At 37.1% G+C, this 16,857-nt stretch overlaps 1 long non-coding RNA gene across 1 annotated transcript; it reads right to left on the bottom strand.

Moving 5' to 3' along the window:
* Positions 1 to 5,054: 5,054 nt before the first annotated feature.
* LOC109293281 lies at positions 5,055 to 7,761 on the bottom strand. Its single transcript, XR_002096290.1, has 2 exons — positions 6,432 to 7,761; positions 5,055 to 6,166 (listed from the first exon to the last, which is right to left on the bottom strand). It is a non-coding gene; the product is annotated as an uncharacterized LOC109293281 (long non-coding RNA).
* Between the last annotated feature and the right edge of the window lie 9,096 nt (positions 7,762 to 16,857).

The raw sequence follows: 16,857 nt of genomic DNA, 5'->3' as shown, positions 1-16,857 counted from the left end.
TTTTTTTTTTTTTTTTTTTTTTTTTGCCAAACCACTTTGAATCCACCATAATGGAATACTACTTTTTAAAATAGCCATAGCTTTTTTTTTAAATATTGTTTTATATTTTAAATAGAATTGTGCCAAGTTTCTAAAATATGTAGGAGCCAACTCTACAATTAGGGATCTTAATAAGTGCTATGGTTTCCCCAGGTACTGGGTAACCATCAGCACTGGCCTCCTTCTGAATGTTGGCTGCTTAACAGTGATAATCTACGTTGGTATTTGTCCACTGAGGTCAATGAGGGCGTTTCCTTGTGCTTAACTACTGCTGGGGTCATCCCTGTAATTTAGAAATCCCAGTAGTTATTACTCTGCAGTACAGCAAAAGATTATTATGGCACAACAAGTTCATGTAGCTATACCATAACATGAACCCAAAAAATACCACAAAGAAGTAATAGGATTTTATCATGAAGAAAATTCCGACTATTGGGTAAAATACTGATTTGATAAAGTAATGGCAGACGTTTTAGGCAGACTAAGAATCTATAAAAGCTCAGTGTCCTTAAAGTATTTGAATAAGGGCAGGTTTCCCTTTCCGATCCAGTGGTATCATGATAAGTTTAAAGAATATGGAATGTGGATAAAGCCATCGGTACCTTTAAAATCTATGGCGCTTAAAGCTCTAGTCCTGTGATCAGACCTGTGTGGTTTGGGCCTTGTGCCCATCCAAATACAATTACAGAATTGGGGACTAATTTTGCAGGTTGCCTTTGAGAGTAACTTTGTAATATTTTTTTGGAAACATCAGTGTCTCTGGCAAGAGGTATGACACATACCTTCTAATAATTTCCAGTTGACTCTTTTTTATATATGCCTTATGGCATAGGACGCATGGCAGTCATTTAAAGGGAAAAAATGGCAGATTATGACTGACTTGGTCTGCAAAGCCAAATGCTTATTTCCAAGAGTGCACTACAAACTAGTTGTACCTGCCACTATTTGAGTTAATTTTTCATTGTCATTTTGAATTGAAAGAAGCAGGAAGTAAAACAAGTGCTTCACATTGTACCTAAAGCATACAGTAACAGCTGTTCAGATGACAAATACAGCATTCTAATTGTTTTATATTCTAATGAGCAGGCATTGTTATGTGCCAGTATTTTATCCTGATTATGTCACTCAGATAGTGCAGCTGCCACTGACCCCTCAATCAGCAGTAACAAAAACCTCTTTGTTATCAGTATGGGAAATATCTTGGCCATTGTGGGTGTGAATTCAAAACAGAATAACATTCATCAACAGAAAACATTTTAAAGGACCATTTATAGGAGACACTTGGGCTCCAGAAAGTGAACAGCTAAGCCTTTAAAGTCTTTAAAAAAATCTGACTTTAGCATATGTTTTTGCATAATTCAATTGTAAATAAAAAATGTAGTTCAGAACATCTGAATCCCATGGGTTTTTTTTCCTTCTATTAGAAACATCTTCTGTGACTTATTAGTTATTTTAATATTTTGGGCACCCCCCTCTTTAATTCATTTCAGATCTGTTTATAGAAGTAAACCTCCAGCAAAGGTCAAGTAAGGTCTTTTGTCATTTGAATTTTTTTATTCATAGACTTAGCTTACTTTCAAGTAGTTTTGTATTGAATTTACTAAGTGATATCCTTTTTTTCACATGTGAAAAGCCAAATGGCAGCAGAGGAGTTATATTTGTTGCAGATGTTTCCTACATCAGGTTTCTCAAGATTTTGTAAACCACTTACCCTTTTTAGGAAATAAGAATACAGTTGATTTAGATAATACAAATACTGTGCCAGGCACTTAATGAAAGTTGCTCTTGAATGTTAGGGTATTGGACCATGCTGACTCTTTGTTATGCAACACCAATGAATACACTGAAGGAATACAGTTAGTTGGGACTTTCCTAGCTCTTAGACAGCTTCCACACTGCAATTATAAAGCAGAAAAAGGAAGGAAAGTTTATTAGTGTCCGCCCACAGGTAATAGGTAGTATTGATTATTGTTCAAGTTTATTCTTTAGTTCCTACTCACAGTATTCAGGGCCCCTTGGACAAATTGTTTAACTTTAGCCAGTGACACCAGGGAGAAATTTGACCCTTGTTCCCTCAAGAGAATATTTGAATATGATTTTGAAGATTTAGGAAGGGTGATTTAGCTATATAAGTCACTTTCGTAAGGGTGGGAGAGAAGGCTATCAGATAAGGCAGTATCCTAAGAAATATGCATTATATTCTTGGATCCGCTGCATGTATCTTTGGGAACTGTACATTTCTGTACCACAGTTTCCCAGTCTTTGAAATGGAGATAATACCTCCCCTGCAGGGAAGTTGCAAGGCTTATTTTATAATTCTTTATCATCATCCTCACCACCACCATAGTTCTTATTGGGAGTTGATGAAGAGATTCCAGTATATTGTTGTCTCCTTTCTATTTAGTCTATTTTCAAAGGCTTTAGCCATTTAAAATTCCATAAAGAATATGTCCGTTCTAAATAACCATTGAAAAAAGCAAATGCAAAACCATTCCGTACATCTTTCTGTTATTGCATCTGTAGATAAAAGAAAGAACTATCCCTGCGCAGTTTTGACATCTAAATTTTATGTGTTATAAACCTCAGCTGCAGTTCACACTTGTGGAAAATATAAGTATCTTTATTTTTAACAGCAGCCCAGGGTATGGTTGAAAGAGGCATATTTCCATTTTGGATTTTGTTTGAGCAGCTTCCAAAATATCATCCTACAGTATTTTTTGGAAAGTTTGCCAAGTCTAGCTCAGATTAAGTTTCTTTGTTAGACTTGGTTTTTTAAGCATCTGGATCAGAAATTGTATCCATGTACTATGTAGTAATGAAACATTTGGAAATCATCTGAGAAACTGATAGCCCTATGCATTCTTTTTTTTCCATGTCAGAAATATGTAGGATACAGAGAATATATATATTTTTTAAAGGTAACTTTTGGTTTGTTAAAATATCTTCAACCTATTGACATGATCTACTAGGCATTGTTATCCCTAAAACCTGATGCTTAGTCATCCATTTTATCCCATGTAAATGCTATTTAGATTAATGCAAATCTGTATTTCCTGCCACATGGAGTTACAGCACTCCATGATAATTCTAAAATACATGGGTAGTGGTGAATCATATTTTACTTTTTTAACTCAGGAAGCCAGCATGGCACAAGGCAAAGAACGCTAACCCTGTTCATTGCCGCCTGTCCCCCAGTGAGGGTACATTAGTTATGATGATACGGGATTTATTTATGTGCTGTATATGCCATTCTTCTCAACAAAGGCTCAGGGCACCTTGCAAAGAGAAACAGAACAACTTAAAGAGGTAACTAGTATAAATAAAATAAAATGCAGCAGAGATCCAATAAATGACTTGGCTTACTTATGGTTTTCTAAATACCTGCCCAAATAGAAAGGTCTTGCAGTGCTTCTGAAAGATGTCCAGGTGTGGGATCTGGGGGGCCACAAGAGGGAGGGAGAAGAATTTGTCATTTTACAAAATGAAAGGAAGTATACTCACACATCCAAGGTCCATGTTAATATGAACAGGATCAAAATAAAATACCCCATTTCTAAATTCCTATATAATGAACAACGGTCTCTGCCACTGACCGAAATTCAGATAACAGTTTTATTTTGGTTGTCCTTGACGATGCTTCTCAAACCCTAAGAGCAGATATCTAGCTGGCAATTTGTCTTTGTCGGGCATGTCTACACGAGATGCTATATTGCCGTAGCAACGTGCAATGGCGATATAGCATCAGCGGGTACAAACCGTGACGCTGCAGCCATGTTGTTGGAGCAATGCACTCCCTTGCTACACTGGGTCACTATGGTAACGTAGCAGCTAAAAATAGTGCAGTAATGGCTGTTCCTGCGCTGTCACTTGGTACTTCCTAGAGGAAGTACTAAACGACAGCACAGTAACAAAGGCACCGTAGAGGCATGTGTAGATGTCTGTGTTGTATTCTTGGTCCATTTGACTTCTTTATTTTTTTCTCATTTTCTCCAAAACAAATTTTTGACTCTTGGCAGAGCAATAACATCCAATACCAGATTATTTCCTTTTTTATAATTGGAGCATCAGCTGTCATCTGACAAAACACTCAGCAAAGCCACTAGTTGTATTGGATGGTGGTACCCAAGTTGTCCTTGGGGAGCGAATCAGTATCAGATACAGAGAAATTTGTTTCACTTTGTTCTTCCTTTTGAACATTAGGTTATTTAGGCCCTTCCTGGGTCCCAGATTGTACTTGTGTTATTTTTCCTTCAGCAGCACATACCCAAGGTCAGATCTCTTTAAAAGGCTGTGAAGACTGCCCTGAAACAGGATGTAGTTATGGTCAAAAGAGAATTCCTCAATACTATATGTTTTTTCTCAGTGAAATCTTAATCTCCTTAGGAAGTGGTTTCGGCTGCTGCATCCAAAGCGTCATACGGTTCTGGCCTTGAATTCTTTTGGTTACTCTCCTCAATGCCACGTCACACCCTGGTCTGGACTTGTTCACGTACTTGACTTACATGAATAGTCCCACTGACTTCAATGGGAAGGTATAGTGTATCGGGATCAGGGCCTGAGCTATGTATTGGCCCTGATCCCGATACACTTGGCTTAGAAATATTCTGGTTTATTTCACTTTTGAGTACTCACATATGTCCCTTATGTGGCTCTTCTCTGGCTTTCTTCTTTCACCCAAGGTTTTTCCTCTGCAGGCTTTGGGCCTACTTGTCCAGTCCCTCATGCCCTTATATCGAGGAAGGAGAAAGTTGCATAAATGGCTGATGCAATGTATCGAGATGAGGGAAAAGCAGATGGCTGCTCTCTTAATGGGGCTTCTCCACTTGATCTCACAGAGAAATCGGCCATTGTCAGAACTTCTCCAAGCTCATTGATTTTTCATTGTAGCAGGATTTATTTGCTTTTGAATCGCTGCTGTGCTGTGTATGCCATACCTTTCACTGGGCTGCATGTTTCACTGGTTTCTGAAGAGCTGCTCGTGTCGATTTGCTTCGGAGAACTTGTCTTCTGTCATGTTTCTCCATTTGCCAAATTATTAATAAGGAAGCAACTAATAGAATCCTGCTTATCCTGTTCCTAAAAAAAATTAAGAGCACTGTTTAAAACTGTTCACAACTTCTGTGGAACATGTTAAGGTTAACATTAAAAAGAGAGATCTTTTTTTTTCATTTCAATGTATAGCAGCTACTTTTTAGAAATAAGTATTTTCAAAACTTTCCTTGCTATCCCAATTCTGTCCAAGTAGTGGGTGAACAGTTGTTTCTTATACATCCTACATATATTTGTAAAAGATTTTGAAATACTTTGTAGTGAAAGGCTCAGCGAATTGTAAGTACTGACTTCAGTTGGATTAGGTCACACCACTCTTTTATAAACCTTTTGAAAAATATTTTTTGATGTTTGTAAGCTAATTTGTATTTATGGTAAGACACTGAACAAAATAGTCTCAAAATAGGAGTTTGCTTAGCTGCTTCTCTAGAACGACGAAAGAAAAAAAACCCCTTTGAAGTTTCTGGAGCTACTACTGAATTTTTACACTTGTACACTAAAATCATGTCCTGCCAACCCTACATGTATTACATATATGGTATTTTATGACTTCAGTGAGGTGCCAGACCATAGAATGGTATAGTTGTAAAGAACACTTTATTGCTGATACTCTCCCTCCCCTCTAGATTACAGGAAATCATGATCTTTAAACTGGGGGTGATTAACATTTAGACGTCTCTTAACTAAATATCCATTATTGCTGTCCTCCCCTGGATAATTCCTATTTTCCGGATAGGACACTGTCAGAAGCTAGGATTTTCAAATGACCCTAAGGGGGCTGGATACCTGACTTCCACCAAAAGTCACCTAATTTAGACTCTTGAAAAATCCAACTAGAGCCAATAAGGAAATTGTCAACCCAATGGTGTACAGTTGTTTATATGAGAGCAATAGAACTGATGGTTTTCAAACCTAGAAAGTGGTAGCATGGTAAAATTTATCTAAAAACTCTACAAAATGTTTTAAAAACTAATACGGACTCTTGGAAAACAGAGAGTTATTGAACAAAGGGACTCATTAAGTTGGTGTTTCTATACGAAATTTCAAGGGGGCCGACAGGATTTGCTTTTGATAGATCCTTCAAAAAATTGTCAGCAATAGTGGTTTTTTTGAAGTAATGGAAGTTAGTGAAAAATAGCATTCTCTTTGTCTTCAATGCAGTCTCCTTTCTAGCTGTGCACTTTGATCTCAAAAGTAAATTATATAAGAAAATATAGTTGACAGTTTGTAGCTTACAGCAGCAACTTTAAATTCACGTTTTCATACTTACATATAGTCTTTCATTAATTTGCTGTGATATTATGTTTTATAGCTCCCTTGCAAATTATATAATAGTCTTCTACCAAAGCATCTCTTTATCTCATTTATGACCTTCGTAAAAGTGTTGCATCAAAGCTCATTAAGCACGAACACTTTAACTTCAAGTACGACACGCATAAGTATATCCAAACACAGCAATAAGTGCTCGTGTTTTGTCTTTACCTATTGTATATTTATTATTATGGAGAAGGACAATGGTAAAAATAACATTTGTGAACACTTAAACAGACATGTATTTCATTGATAGCATGTTTTCTTACAGAGCTTAGATTTAACAAAATTGGCAGTCCAGTTAACATTAATGAACACACAGGGGTCCTGAAACTTTGGCAAAACTTGCTTTTCTGTGCAGAGGCTCTGTTGGTCAAAGAGGTGTTGACTGCACAAAGCTAACTTGTTTTTCAAGCTTCAAGAGGGAAATAAATCAACTGATGCCCTTGGAGGGCACACATTGATCACCTGTGACTCCAATCAAGGAATCACCTGATGAAGGTTAACAAAGATTATATGAGAGTAGGTCTCTTACTGGTCATGTAAGGGAGAGGGGAGGTGAAGAGAGAAGATTTTGAGGATTGACCCTGTGCAGGAGGGGGAATCTTGGGCTCCTTAGAGGACTCTGACTTACCCCCTTGAATGCTGGAGAGGCTATAAAACAAAAGCAGTGAAATGTGGTAACGCTTTTATTTTATCTAGATCCATACATTTCTTGCACATACCTTTCAAGCATGTTTTTGTGTTTAAAGTTAATGGATTACTTAGTGTTTAAGAACCTACAAAATTGTAGGTGTCTTTTTGCTTCTACTATCATATGTCTATGAAGAGGTGAACTGCACTCCAGACTCCCTGCAAGCTTTGAATCTCAGGGAAGTGTGTGCTTACACTGTCAGAGAGTATCTAAAGCTTTACTCTTGAGTGGAGACATGGGTGGCATGTAGTGGTGTATCTGTGTGATGAACTTTTATTGAGTTACATATTCAGTGATATGCGCAAAGCACAGCACACAGGGGAAAAATGTTAACCACATGTTCGGCAAGATAGAATTTGAAACTGTAATCTTCGTTGTCTGAACTTTATGTCAAGTTGCCAACTGTTTATTTCTGTTGTACAAAGAAAAATACAGAGGTGAGAAAATAAGGAGAAAAATGGAGAATGAGTGGAGAGTCAGATGATCAAGACATACAGAAAGCGTGGGGTGAAATAAAATGAATTTAAAAATACACCAATTTTCTTCTAATTTTACCATGAATAACCAAACATTTATTGCACTACTTAAATTTATTTAACAATTGGATGAAAAATGCTGGCCTTGTTTTATAGTAAGGACAGGCAGAGTAAACTTGGTACAATTTGCTGAAAAGCAAAAATTTTGGTGGGGGGGGTTATGGTTTGGAACTTATAATAAAAACCTAAAATCCAAATAGTTCTGAGCAGGTTTTTTTAATGTTATTTCTGCAAACTGCTGAGTAAACTGCTGCTCATCTTGTCTCGGGCTACATTAAAGTAACCGAGCTGGAATTCAGTAATAGGAGTTCACGTGGATTTTTGCTTCTACTCTAATCTTTTTGGATATAAGAGAGGGAAATGTGTATGATGATATTAATTTGCTGTTAACTAATGTAGTACAACATCACTAAATGACAGTTCATCTATCAAGCCCCCGTGCCATGACATCTTACTTGTTGTTTTAATATGTTAGAAGGATAAAATGTGTTTTTCAGATATGTTTTACATTTGCACCAGGTAATGGAAAGTACAATATATTATGTGCTTGTGCCCTGGAGGAAACTTTTTAACAAAAATAATTGAATGCAATAAATCTCTTTTCCCCTTTCCCTTCTGCATGGTATCTCTTGTGTTAGTATTGGTACTTATAGTAAACCTTGTTGGTTGTGACACGGTAACAGTTCTGGTGCAAGTGGCATTACCATTGCCTGTCCTATGTTTGCTTTACATGGCAAGATTGGTTTAATTCGCTCTCTCTCCCTTTATTCTACATTTCTGCAGCGAGCCACGTCACTTTTCTGAGATTTAGAGTCTTGTTACTGACTGCTGTTGCTATTGGGAGTAGGACTACAGTTTTTCAAATAATTAGGAACATCCACAAGCTAATAAATCTGTCCAGAAATTTTCATTTGATTATGTATGTTGTGTATGTTTATATTCGACCCTGTCTCTGTACGGATGATTTATCAGGTGTTTATTTTAGGAAGTTTTCGTCGTATACAGAGATCAGATGATTTGGTGCATAGCAAGTTTACTGACCTTAAGTGTTCTGATTACTATTCATGTTTGGTATAGGTTTATTTATTCTCTTATCAGACACTAATCTTAAAAACTTCCCTATCTTGTAAATATACAATTTGTTTTAGCTGATGCTTAGTAAACATAATAATTTAGTAAGTCACATTTTCATAGCATCTGGCATTCCTCTTGGTTAGTTACCTCAGTAAGTATGCATAATATATCACGCTGTGAATGAAAGCTCAAATATAATAAACACTGCCCTATTATTTCCTAATTCATCATGCTGTTTGCTCACCTTGTTGTGATATTTAAAACATTTTAACTGTATTAAAATGTGGCAATCTGTTGTGTTAAAAGGCTTTTAAAAATATTTAAATGGAATACTTTTCAAAAAGAAACAATGGCGTGGATTAAAACTAATCCAATCAATATGAATGTAGCCCAGGCTTGCCCTCCTCCTTCATCCAGTCATTCTCTCCACCCAGGTGTTTGTTTAGTGGGTAGTCATCTTGAGAAGTGATGAGAGATGAATTTCACCCAAAGCTGGTTGGGCAAGTCCAATGTCGTGTTGTTTCCATGCCAAAAGCAGTTTTGTGTTGTTATAAACCGTTGCCTATAAATGCTTTAAATCTCAGCTTGAGACAATTATTGATCTCAACACAATGAACACTATATACGGCCTTAATATAAACAATGAAGACTTACAGTTTTGGGTGGGATTGCACTTCCTCAACTTTTATATCTTTACTTTTGCAAAAGTTCTAAGGTTGTTTCCAAATTGACCGTTTTATGGATTTTGATGATAAAGCAGGGAAATTCGAAATGAAACGATTCCTAAAAGTATCACCAGTCAATGAGAACGCTTACGTAATCTATACTTCCTTAGAGAACATTACCTTAAAAAAAAAGTAAAGAAACCTCAACCTGAATCGTACTTAGCTTAATATGCAAAATATTACCAATGAACTAAAACATAGTAGCTGAAACCAATTGCAAACAGATGGCACGCTTTTATTCTGATTGGCCATATGTTGCCATAGTAAAAAAAATTGAAAAATCCAGTCCAAACATCATTCATCTAGAGGAAATTACCTTGATGGTTCCTGACTGCTATATGGAATTCTTGTCAAACCAGCCCATGAAATATATCAAATATTCAACATAAATGGCTGATATTTGTAAAAGGAGCATTATAGTGTTTATTTAGCTTGTTCAAAAGGAAAATATGGCTTTTCAAAAAACTCTGCACAGGTGTAAACAGAAAAGTACAGAACTGGCACAAATCTAAGATGAATCATGCAAAACTATCTCTTGGGTATTGCTTCACGGAAATGAATAATAGCTGTAAGTGTCTGAACAATGTAAAATCACACTTTCACTTGGAAAAACTCTTTAAATGCAAACATGCCTTATTTCTAATAGACTGGGAAGTTTATGGCTTTCTAAAGTTCAGCTTTATGTGGCTTCTTTTAAGCATAGCTCATATACACCTTTTTTTCAGCTGAAAATTCTCATCCCTGTGATTCTTTGTAATACTGTATTTGGTTGAAAAGACAGAATAAGTATTGTTTCACTGCATAAATACGCTGTGTGTGTATATTTGTATCAATATGTAAATATACACAGTGCGACTAGAACTAGAAGTGCTTTCATTGATTACATTAATAGATCTAATAGCTGTAATGTGTGTATGTATGTGTGTTTGTGTGTGCATGCGCATTATCCTGTTCAAATGGAACAAGCATTTATATATACGTATGTATGTATATGTGTGTATGTGTATGTATGTGTGTATAAATACGTATGTATTCATATGTACATGAATGAGAACAATAAGCCTTTCAGTCTCTTAAAGACAGGTACTATAAGTATATGCTGTAAGTATATACAGTGCCTACTGGAGTAAATCTATACTGTCAGGGGTCCCTGGATGCTCCTATATAATAAAGTGGCATAAATGGTTATTGTGTATGTCCATATACATATGTTATCTTTACTCATGCAGAGCACATAAATAAAGAGTGTTGTGTACAGAGATAGATATATCTCTATATAGATCTAAATAATGATAAGATCCTGTAGGAGCTGTCTGTCATGTTCAGGATAGATATTATCTAGTGCTATGGAATTACTTTCAGTGATGTCCTTCCATTTTAACCTTGTCAAAAGACAAAATCCATACCTTGGCAAATCCAGTTAGCCTAGAATTTAAAGACTCTCTTCACAACATCTGAAAACTGATTGTACCTCAGGGGCTACCCCACCAGACTTTGTATGGATTAATAACAGAACATGCAAAGTAAGGTGACAGTAAAACTTTCACTTGCATTTGGCTTGACCCATGTAAATATGATACTGATGAAGTGCGACTAAATCCCTAGTTAAAAACGAAGACTCCTTTTGTATGTTTGGGGTTATTATGTAAGGCAGTTGTGTATGCAGAAAGCAGTTGGGTATTTTCTCCACTAGAGGATTGTATATACCGTACAGTTTATTTGTGCATTGTAATCATTCAATTAAAATTTCATTGAGTATATCTTTGAAACCATCAAGGAAGTGTACAGTTCAGTTAAAACACCCTTTGCTCACCTACATGTTGCATGATTTGGGGAATCTGAAAACATTAGGGTTCCTAACTCCCTTTTGAAAATCCTGCACAAAAGCAGTTTTTCCATGGCTAACTGAACATTTCTTCCCCAGATGAAGTGCCTTATCCTTTAGTGCAGAAATGAGTGCTTTCCCCAGTTTTTTGGTACTTTAAACAAAAATTTTAAAAAATTAGCCAATTCAAGTTAATTGTTTAAAAATAAACCACGTGATTGAACAACCCATATACCAATTTTTAGTATGACGTCATTTAAAATGAATTTCAATTAGTAGAATAAATTAACCACTAAATTTGGTTCTGACTCTGTGGCTATATATATTTAAAAGGTATGTCTTTCTGGTTTCCTACTTCATGCCAACCCCTGGAGGAGTAGCAAACCCTAAGAGCATAACCCAGAGCTGACCATTTGTGAGACAAGAATAGGGGTTAAATTTAAGACAAAAACTCAGAGTCTTTCTAGAAGAAGTGGGCGTGAAACTTCCTCCAGCCTGTGTTCTGAATTTTTGGTGCCGTGCGATTGTACTGTAGTGTGCCATCCCTTCCACTGACAGCTAATACACCACTGTCATGGGTTGCAAATTTTTTGCTAAACAGGCAAACAGGCGATGAACACTTTAAAAAGTTTTAATGATTGCTTTTTTTATTTGTCTAACGTTCAGCGTCCAAAATTGCTCAAGGAATGTATCAGACATAGAAAGGTAGGGCTGGAAGGGAACTCCTGAAATCATCTGGTTGAGCAGACTATTCAGACTACACAGTCATCCAGTGAAGGCTATTCCAAAACCTCCCTAAGTAGCATGTTTCAGTATTTCACTACCCTTTCCAGTTGGAACTTTTTCCTCATATCCTAAGTGGTCTTTGCTGCAGATTGGTTCTCAACAGTCCCCTAGAGCAGTGGTCTCCAAAGTGGGGTGTGTGCACCCCAGGGGGTGTGCAAGACGATCCATTGGGGTGCGGGAAGAAAATATTAGAACTTCTATTTCTATAAATGTACATATATTGGGGGTGCGTGCTCAAAAATTTTTTACTGATAGGGGTGCGTGATGATCAAGGAAGTTTGGAGACCACTGCCCTAGAGACAGACAGCAAGTCAGCAATGCAAGGAAACTTAAATAAACGTTCACAAAATTGGACACGGGAGACAGAAACTTGGGAATGTTATTAAGTAAAATTAAAAGGAGGAAGAAATTCCTGGTAAATTTTGATAAGCGAAACCCCCTACTGTCTTCAGTCTCCCTGTTTTTCCATATTTTTTTTCTATAGCATGAGTTATTTTACTCATAAATAAGGAAAACTGGACTAAAATGTTTTCAGTAGAGATTCAGGGGCTTAATCACGGGAAAGATGCATGTTAAATCCTTGTTGAAACTCCTCTGCTAGGACAAGAGAGAAATTATTCTATTGCTGCCAATTGCCTGGATCCTACCACCTGCCTCTGAACCGTAGGGCTACTATTGGAAACAGGGCACTGGACTAGAATAAAGATTTGATTTATCCTTTATGGCATTTTCTAGATTCTTTAAATAGTGTATTGCTTTTCAACCTAATGGCTCCTAAAGCACTTTACCATTTGCTGTATGTACTAGTTTCTACAACTCCTCCCAAAAATTGTCAATATGCTGAGTCACATGTGCTTTCAGTTTTTTTTACCCTATGAGTCAAGTATTGATTAAAAGATTTTCTGGCCATTTTGTTTCTCACAAGGTCCCTTTCAGAATAACTTTTGGCTGTAAAGGCTCTACATAGAAGGAGGACAATAAAACGATCAGAGCAGTGCAATAAAATAATAAGTATAGTATGGATTGTAAAATTTTGCTAGCATACCAAAGCTTTCTGTCATATTTCTTATTTTTACTTTGCCAGGTATTCCCGTTAACTACACTTTATGTGTGGTACTGAAGCATGGAGTGTGTATTAATTTGTCTCTTGTGTTTGGGGAAAAGAATGTAGTTAATATACTGACTATATGGCAAAGTTTCTCCATAAAGTATTCATCTCTGAAATGAAGTTTATTATAGCACATGGTCCACACTGTTTAGTCGTTAATTTTAAAGTATCAAATTTACCTTATTTTATAATGTGATTAATAGCTTTTCTGATTGTTGATTAAGACCCCAATACGATTGATGGACATTTTCCTATTAACCACTCATGGTTAGGCATTTGTGCTAGCCAATGAGTGATATAAAAGCAAGACTGATTTGACCATGACAGTCATCTCATGTCTGTTTATTAACTGCTCTGCCTTGCCTTGAATTCAATCTTAATTCTATTAATGTGGTCTTTTTTTCCCCACTTTCAATAGCTGGATCAGTCAAGATAAACTTAGTCGCACTTGCTTGTCAAATAGAATTTTTTCCTCTCCCAGCTTCCACTGTAGTTATCCTAGGCATTGCAAAATATTTATAGTGTTCAGAAACTGTCCTCTGCCACTTGTGCTGTAAAGAAAAGATTCCTAACAAGCATTTGGACAGTTTGGATTGAATTGCCATAAGAGGTCTGGAATTAGCTAGGCAGTGATAAATCAAATGTAATATTGGTTTACTTCATAAAATATATACAGAGCGTCTTTATACCTTTTGATGCAATGTAGACTGATGGGATAATTGATAAAAATGTTGGCCTCAGTCCTGTATTATTTCATAGTTACATAGTTATTGAAGTGAATTCGACAGTAAAGTACTTCTGCTTTAGAAAGCTTTGCAGTTAGCTCATCAGTTCTGTGTATTTTGGATGCATTTTTAGGGTTAGTTATGTTGTAGGATAAATTAGACTTATGGTGTGCCTTTCATCCAGGAGGATTCCAGAGTTCTTTATAAATTGATCTCATCTCAGTTACAGGGTGAAACATAGCAACATTTTACAGAACTTGAAGAGAAAAAGTACTTTTTCCAGTTGAAAGTATGGGGTGAACTTGGGGCATACAGCATGTAATTACCAATATCAAAATTTGGCCAGGATTTAGGTTAATAATTACACTCTTGTAAAATAGTCCATGGGCACGCCAAATATAAAATAATATTCCACCACATTTTCAAATTGATCTGTAGCTCTTATCCTGCAAAATACACTAGCACTGCCTAACGCAGGGTAGATTTGCATCTGGGAGCCAAAACTGCGTGCGCTGTTTTTACTATTTACTGATCTGGACTGTGTTTTTATTCATGTGCTTTATGCTTTTGGCTGTATATTTTGCATTGTGTTTGTCTTGTGTGTGTATCAATTGCACGCTGTGCAAAAAAAAATGTGGGGGGGGGGATGAAAAAAACCCAAAGCAAAACTTGACATGTGTGCAAAAGTATTTCACAGTTTTTGGGTGAGGCTTGGCCAGCCTTGGCTTTGAGGAAAAGTTCCAAATGTGATGCAACAGATTTCCTTGTTTCAATTTCTGTGTTGGCTTTTGTTTGTTCACCACCCGAGGGAGCTGTGCATGTCCCTGTGGAGACTCTGGGACTTAGAGGTTTTGACTTTTCCAAGATCACACAAGGAACTGGTGATAGTCCCTCTGTCCAGACATGCTTTAGGCTATCTTAAAACATCAGAAAGGTGTCCATTTCCAATTTGTATTTAAAATCAAAATCCAACCCAAAACATCCTCTACAAGCAGATCTTTCACAACCAGGTAGAGGGAGTTTGAGACTGCATTTATGTTTCCCCCAAAGCCGCATGCTAGCTGGTGTTGGTGGGGCTTCCCATGCGAAGGTGGTGAGTGTCTGTTAACAAGACTCATTGAATTTGCAGTGCAAAGGAGTGGATGATGGGACCACCAGAACAAACACGGAGGCACCTGCCTCCTGCATTACTTCTTGGGAACTTTATGCACCCCTCAGATGTGGGAGCAGGTCTCATGGACTATTTTACAAAGGGAACAAAATGGTAACGGATGAGCTCTGCAAGGGGGATCCTTCGGTAGACATTTCCCGCAATACCTACAGGTACAACCACTGGAGCGGGGAAGGGGGGGTATCCTTTCCTCAGTCATTATGAGGTGTTTGCCTCAGTAAACAGTAAGGATGTCAGGGTCTGGCAGGTAATGAATTTTCCGCATGTTAACGGTACACTCAGGAATAAAGCTGTTTTGGACCAAGTCCCATTTTCAGAAGTGACTGAAGCTCTTATAACCCCAAATTTTGTTGAAAGGCATAGGAACCCGATACTTTCGGAAAGAATTGCCCCAAGTTCCTGAATGTCTTTCTATTGTTGGAGAAGCTTTATTACACTGTTAATAGTCACAGTCCCCGAAGCGCATAAAAAAAGAGCAAATATATTAATTATCGCAGTATAAGATTAAGGACCAAATACTTCCTTCCTAATTCTGGCCCTCAACATTTCTTCTGCACACACATTTCAATTAATTCTTTGAAGGCATTTAATCATTTATTTTTGTGTGTGATACTTTGGTTGGGATGAGCGCTGTATTTAATAGTTGTAATGTTTCAAATCTTGTTAAAACAGATAAATACAGTCCAGCTGCACACAATATCAGCCATTCTGAGTGGTGGTTAATTTTTAATTTTGACAGATCATCTTTAAAATCCTCTTTGTATGTTTGCATCTTTAAGTGATATAAAAAGAAGGGTGGAGGGAGGGAAGAAATCAGTAATTATGGTCACCAGATCTACAGGTATTAAAACTTGTGTGTCATTCATTTAGAGGGGATTAGGATAGGCATGAGCTCCCAGAACAAGAGAGAGTACATAAAAAAAACAAATATAATTACTGGTAGAACATACAATAGGAGGTTTAAATGTGTCTGTGTTGACAATAGGAATTGGGTATTCACATACCACCCTGGGAGAGGCCGGTTATCTTGTTAAGAACAAAAACTGTCCCAGTTCAAATGCAGAGCAAAGCTGATGATCAAACGCCTCCCCAGCTCTAGCTTAGCACAGGTGTTTACTTTTATCAGCCTGTTTGATTAGGGCCATAGTGAATGAATGGCATGGTAAAGTGAAAAAGCATTTTGTATATATAGGAAAAACTTGCTGCTACTAAATAGTCCCATCTATTTCTTTCACATGAATTGAGTCACCGCTAAGTTGCACTTAAGCCAATAAAAGGAGAAAAGCGTTATATAGTCCAAGTGAAACCTGCCCAGGCAGATAGTGTTTAAACTTGGACATTATGAGCTAATTACTTTATTAAATGAGTGTCCAGAAGGACTAGGGAGCTGTTACCATCAGGCAGCGTACACTCAAGACAGCCTAGGTTCTTTTACTTGCAAATCTCCGACTGTTTTTTCCTCAGAAGGCAAGATGGGATGGCACCTTATAGACTAACTTGTTCAGCTAGGCGTGAGCTTTTATAGTCTATAACTTAGTTCCCAATTCACTTCAGGTTCACAACATTGATTATGTATTCTGCTGCTGGAAATCGCATTGCATTCTTCATTGTGGATTTATGCTTAAATATGTCCATGGAAAGACAGTGACATCCGGACAGCCATCCATCTTCTAATGAACTGCCCACATACTGCAGCATGCAATATAAGTGCACTTTACACTTGCAGGCTATTAATTCAGCGTTCAAGTTGAATTTCATGTGCTGGCCATTCTGTAGTTTTCTTGGGGCACTTTTTATTGGAAATGCCGTGTGAA

The sequence above is a fragment of the Gavialis gangeticus genome, unplaced genomic scaffold (assembly GCF_001723915.1).
Source record: "Gavialis gangeticus isolate Ggan-Ray unplaced genomic scaffold, GavGan_comp1, whole genome shotgun sequence".
NCBI classification, from domain to species: domain Eukaryota; kingdom Metazoa; phylum Chordata; order Crocodylia; family Gavialidae; genus Gavialis; species Gavialis gangeticus.
This window is presented reverse-complemented; position numbering and strand designations above follow the sequence as displayed.